This window comes from Eublepharis macularius, chromosome 3 (assembly GCF_028583425.1).
Source record: "Eublepharis macularius isolate TG4126 chromosome 3, MPM_Emac_v1.0, whole genome shotgun sequence".
NCBI classification, from domain to species: domain Eukaryota; kingdom Metazoa; phylum Chordata; class Lepidosauria; order Squamata; family Eublepharidae; genus Eublepharis; species Eublepharis macularius.
This window is the reverse complement of record NC_072792.1, coordinates 39,073,432-39,079,431: the sequence shown is the minus strand read 5'-3', so window position 1 is coordinate 39,079,431 and position 6,000 is coordinate 39,073,432.

The window sequence follows — 6,000 nt, the reverse complement described above, 5'->3', positions numbered from 1 at the left end:
GTAAATTAATCTTATTTATAAAATGTATAAGTGTGTTGCAGTTGTGTCAGACTATACTTTCTTCAAGCAAAGTCTTCTTGGCTTGTAGGATAAACAATATATATATCTTCCTGGGAGCAGCCCTTCAGGAATTCATTGATGGAAAGCTCTCTTGAGGGGTTCACTGCAAAACATTGCTCGTATATTATAATAGTTACTGAGTGAAAAAGGTGGTGCCAAAAGGGATCTTGAAAGAGACGAAGACAATTTTGGCTGCAATTATATGCACACTTAAGTTCCATGAATTAACTGGAACTTACTTCTGAGTAAGCAACCAGAACATGCTGTTTATTGGTTAACAATTATTGGGTCAGATCCAGAGATGCGCAAACAGAATTCTGCTTGTGTAACAAGGGCCGTCGTCACACGGGCATCTCTTCCGTTAAATTTACAGCATACAGCGTCCTACCTGTTATCAGCACAGTAACGTTTCTTTGGGTCACCTAATGGCTTTTCGCGCCACCAGCTGTCCACACAGAAGCACTCTGTTCTGTTCTCTCTAACCGCGCAGAAGCAGCTCCTCCCCCCCCTTTTTTTATTATTCTGGCGTTTAATTCCGCTATAACGGAATAACAGCATATAAACATTCCGTTAGAGCAAAACATTATGACCCTTTTGTTTTTCCAACTTTGAAATTATATAAATAGCCCTTTGCCCGCAGAAAACTCCCTGTCTGATGTGATTCCCATCGCTGAAGACTCTGCCATGGCGATTGAGTCATTTTTACTTCAGCAGAAAGTTTGCATTGTGTTATGTCATTATGGCGTTATAAGGACATAATAAAATTTAAAAAAGGGGAGTCGCAGGAAGAAATGGATTCTGGGATTGAAGGGAGGGCATAGGACGTTGTGAGGCGAAATACATCGATGTGAGGCATTCGCACTGAGGCACAAAATAGCGCGACAATCAAGCACAAAGCAGAAGAGAGAAAATCGCTACAGTGTTGGAATAAGGTGGGTGTTTGCTGGGAAATAGCGCCATTTTAGCGCTAAATAAAAGCCCGTGTGACGACGGCCAAGGATTATTCCTCATTTCCTGTCTCCTGCAGTTTCTTGCATGGGCTCATGTGTGCACATAAATGCATCCTTAATTTCAACTACTTTCACTCTATAAGTTTCACTCAGAATACTGCATTATACATGAACAAAAATTCTTATCTTTGTATTTCTTTCCCATACTACTTTTCTGTAGCATGTATTAAAACTTATCTGTGCCCTGATGTTATGATGTTATGCATTTCTCCACCACTTTCTGTTAACAGTGATCAATGATGTGTAGAGAGGTCCACCTCTACCTGGCAGGAAGATTCCTCAGGGAAAGATGCTCAAGGACTGAGGAACCACTTGTGGTTTCCTCTACACTTGAAACTCCCTGCACTCCATATCCTCCAGACCAAGACTCCCCTCCTTCTCTACCTCTGGCCAACAAGCAGTACAGGAACCCCCTGAGTGGACCCATCTGCCTTCAACACCGGTAGAGTCTCCCACAGAAACAAATAAGGTAGAGAGCCATAATGCCTGCACCAGGTGAAGAATTCCACATCTGGCAGCTCAAGGTATCTTGCATTCTATTCTTCTACAGGAGGAGAGCAGCTCTCTAAATCTTTGCAGGATCAGGGTCCACTAGTTTTTAGATCTTTTCAGGACCCAGCATTGTTACAAGCAGAGGAGATGTTTTTAGTTCTCCAAATTAATTTTGTGCTAAGTCCTGGACAGTTCCTTGCCAGAGGTCTTCTGGTATCCAGCTGCTTCCCTAACATCATGGGTCAGCTCCAGCCTTCTATCAGAGACCCTAAGCTGGTATTTCCAGCAGACCAGATAGTGAACAGGAGAACAGGTATGAATAGGAGAATAGGTAAGTTGTATAAGATGTTACAGAGTAGGAAGAGGGGAACTAGACTTGTGGTTAATTTTTTCAATGATAGTGTACTGAGTGTGTACAGTAACATCTAGTTTTCTGCACCCAGAATTAGATTTCTCACAGTTCTGTGGAAAACATATATTCAAAATCCAATCACATGCCACAGGCAAGAGGGAAAGGAACAGTTACAGTTCTCAGACAGAAAAAAACACTGTTTTGTGGGAAGGGAGGCTTTTCGGCTACTTGCCACAAAAACAAGGAGCATAACTATTTTCTCCTTGATAATTTTTTTAAAATTGTATGTATTTATGTTCTCACTTTAGGCCCCAATTCTAGATCTGAAAAAAACTGCTGTGCTGTATTCTTGGACCTTCCAAAAAGTTCTACCCCTATGCCTACCAAAATCTGCTAGGCTTTTTGGAAATTTTTTGATCTCAAAAAGTAACAAGCCTAGAAACAATCTAGAGTGGGACTCATTAGCCTTGTAATGCCCAAAATTGGAGTTCCAAACTGGTGTTGATACTTGCATGAAATTCTGGAGACTCAGAAAGTGGTGATTCAGAAAAGAAAATAGAGCACACATTTTTAAAAAATCTTGTGGTATCAGAATGTATAGTCTAGATTTGCTAGGAATGAGGAGAAATATGTGGATCCTCATAGCTTATGGGAAGCATCTCATACCTGGAATACAGTCAAGGGATCATAACCAGCTTTCCTAATTTCTTAAGAACATTGGACAGCTCCTCTGTTAGTACAAAGCAGTCAGTCCCCCCCCCCCCCGCTGAAAACCAGATCCTAATCTTGCCATTATTGTAAATTCCATTCCCCCCCCCCCCCGCCCAATGCTCATTTTTTTATGAATGAATTTGAGTAGCTCAGTAACTGGTGTATGGTTGCTGGATTTATATCCTGTAAATATTAAAGATGTGACTACATATAATTGTGCCATTGGGAGGATGCCTGATCTGGAAGAACCTGCACCATACTGAGGAGCAGGAAGTCTTGAGACATAGCCCGGTTCTGCCAATTAGTCATTACGATGCCATGACACCTGATGCTCAGGACACCTGAGCCCCAGTTTTCTTCTTTGTACAACGCTTCCATTCTTCAAGAGGGGGAGAGGAGGGTTGGTTTTCTTAAGGTGCACACATATATCTTGGTGCAGTAGTACTTATTTTGCTCACTGGTGTGACCCAAAAGAGAAATATATCACTTGGTTAATTATATAATCCTGCTGACTTTTAAGGAGCAGCACTAAGCAGGTCTACTCAGATGTAAGTCCTAATCAATTCAAATATTATTAGAATTGCAGCCTTCATGTAGATTTTCTCTATACGCGATACAGATGTTTATTTTTATTTTAGAAATGTATACTCTGATTTTCTCCACACTTGGGATCCAGTGGGCTTACAGCATCACTCTCCCCTCCTCCCATTTTCTCCTAACAAGCCTGTGAAGCAGGTTAGGATGTGTGTGTGTGACTGACCTAAAGTCACCTAGTGAGATTCCATAGCAGATGGCAACTCAAGCCTTGGTCTCCAGCACTATGCCTACTACACCACGCTGGCAGGAGTAGGCATGTGATCTCAAGGACACAGACTGGATTCTTTTTCTACTTGATAGTTACCAGATAAAAATTAAACAAATTGTTCCACTTAAGAAGTAGGGTTGGTCAGCATACCCTGGGCATTTACCTTGTCCCCTTGTTTCTGGCTTTTCGGAGACTAGTGAAATCTGTTTTAGTCTGCAAGACCTTTGATGATTTTATGTTTTGACCTTTTCATTTTTAGACTGTACCAATCCATGCTGTTTTTAGCCTCTTAGGGTTTCATATCAGTATTTTATTCTTATTTAAAGCACCATTTAACATAGAATTTTTGTTAACTAACTATTAAATATATACATCCAGAACATTTTGAATTATGAACTAAGAACCACATTATTTTTATCTAGCCTAAACAAATCAGAATAAAGGGTAGGCTAATTTACTATATGAGTGATCAATTAAATTCTCAGATGTATTAAATAATCTTTTGTCACTATAACTGTAGAATAGCTGAGTAAGTGAGTAAGACATATTATTCCTTAGTGTCTGATAACTCTGAACTGCTGCAAAACTTATTAACATTCCTGGGAATTTTATCATTACTCATTATTTGCCGTACGATGGTCACATAACTCGTCTTTAAAAGACAGAAAATTTAGTATAAAATGACATATTGCTGACCTAAAGAACAAAAAATGTTTTCTAGACAGTGCATTTAATTTAACTTCTCATGCTTATGCTGGGATTCATTACCATAGGCTAAAATATAGATGTAAAAAATAGCATCAGTGATGTTGAAACTGTTTGCCCACATGAACCACAAAGAATTAATTCACTCAGCTGTTCTCTAGCATTGGGGACAAGCCCCCACATGGTGAAGGAATGCCACACAAAATGTTTTTAGGATCAGAGAGGAGGTGGAAAGGAATTAAAGGCCATTGTTGGCTGGTAGCCACTTACTACTTTACCTCTTTTCTGTATTAAAATTAGAATTATTTGTTCAACAAAATTAGAAAGTGTTCAAAGATACTGACTCGGATGTCTTGCACAAAGACAGATTAACAGTGCAATTCTAAACAGTTATACCTTTCTAAATCAACTGAAGTTAATGAGTTTAGAAGGGTGTAACTGTTTTAGATTGCATTGTAGGTTAGACATGGTTTGGAAATAAGTAACTTTCAGGTACAAAAATAGGACTATAGACTAGGTTGAGGTGAAGTGAGCCTTCTGAGGACCCAAAAAGCTGAGTGGGTCCAACATATTGGTCCATATTGCTAATGTTAGGGGATAATCAAGATGGTACCCATTCAGTTTTTCCCTTTTTTGTCCTTCAAGACAGTGGTTTACAAACAGGAAGCCTATTCGCATTTATAGGTATTCATGATTTTGTCATCAGTAAATACTGCATACCAAAATATATAGTGCTTGTATTATGTTGATATTGCATTACTTAAATAACTGTGTTATCCACTGACAGATTTTGGGGAAGGGCAGACGGAAGGAGGGCCCCAATGTTACGTTTTATCAGGTGCCCAGGCTCTCTCTTTGTGGCCGTGAAGACATGGAAGCTCACTTTTGATTTAAGCAGATTCCCATATTGTAAACCTCTTTTTTACAATCAATAATGTGATACGATAGAGCCATATTTTAATATTTGTCACAGGTGGGTCAGGGTGAAGTAAAAGTATCCTCCATGCATAGTGGTGTTCTAAATGTTGAAAAAAATGGAAAGAGAGACATCTTTTCAAATATGTTTACAACAAACAGTGCTTTGGTAGGTAGAAACATACGAGTGGGCAACCTGTGAGACTCATAGGGTGGGGATCCTGTTCTAACCCCCATTGCTTCCTCACTGGGGCACCCAGCCTGCAGGGCTACCACCTCCTCCTGCCCGGCTCACAACTGTGGCAGCCCCCTTATGGGAGAAGGGAGGAGAAGGAGGATGAAGGCTGCCACCTCCCACTATTGTCTGAGCCAGGCAGGTAGAGGCAATGTTTCCACGTGCAGTTGACAGAGGAGGCCAGGGGCAGCACTCCACTGGTTGCCTCCACTGTGAATAGGATGGATGAGGCAATGTTGAGCCCCTGCCCTACCTGGAAGCCTGTGACCTCATTTCCAAGTTGTCCCAGGGCCACCTGGGCTGCTTGATGCAGAGGTGACCAGTTCATCAGCAGCCAGCCCCACACTGGCCAGTGAGTCCATGGTCACTGAGTTGGCACTATGTTGTTGTGGCCTCTGCAGACCACTTTTCTCTTTTGGATTCTTTGTTTTTTAAAAAAAGTTTTTTTAAAAAAAGGTTAGGGATTTTTTTCTGAATGTGTGGTGTCCCCCCCAGTTTGTAGAAAGGTCTCTCTTGTACATAGCCCCAATATGTGGGTATAACAATTCATATCAGATGCCATGCTGAGAATTAGAAGTAATGATGATGAAACTGCCTTATACTGAAGCAGGCCAGTTAGTCCATCCTGTTGTATTTTGGTGACAACTTATTTTTTTTATTGAGGAAATCTTTATGCATCTCTCAAGATGTAGGCTGAATCCACACGCCCTCGGAG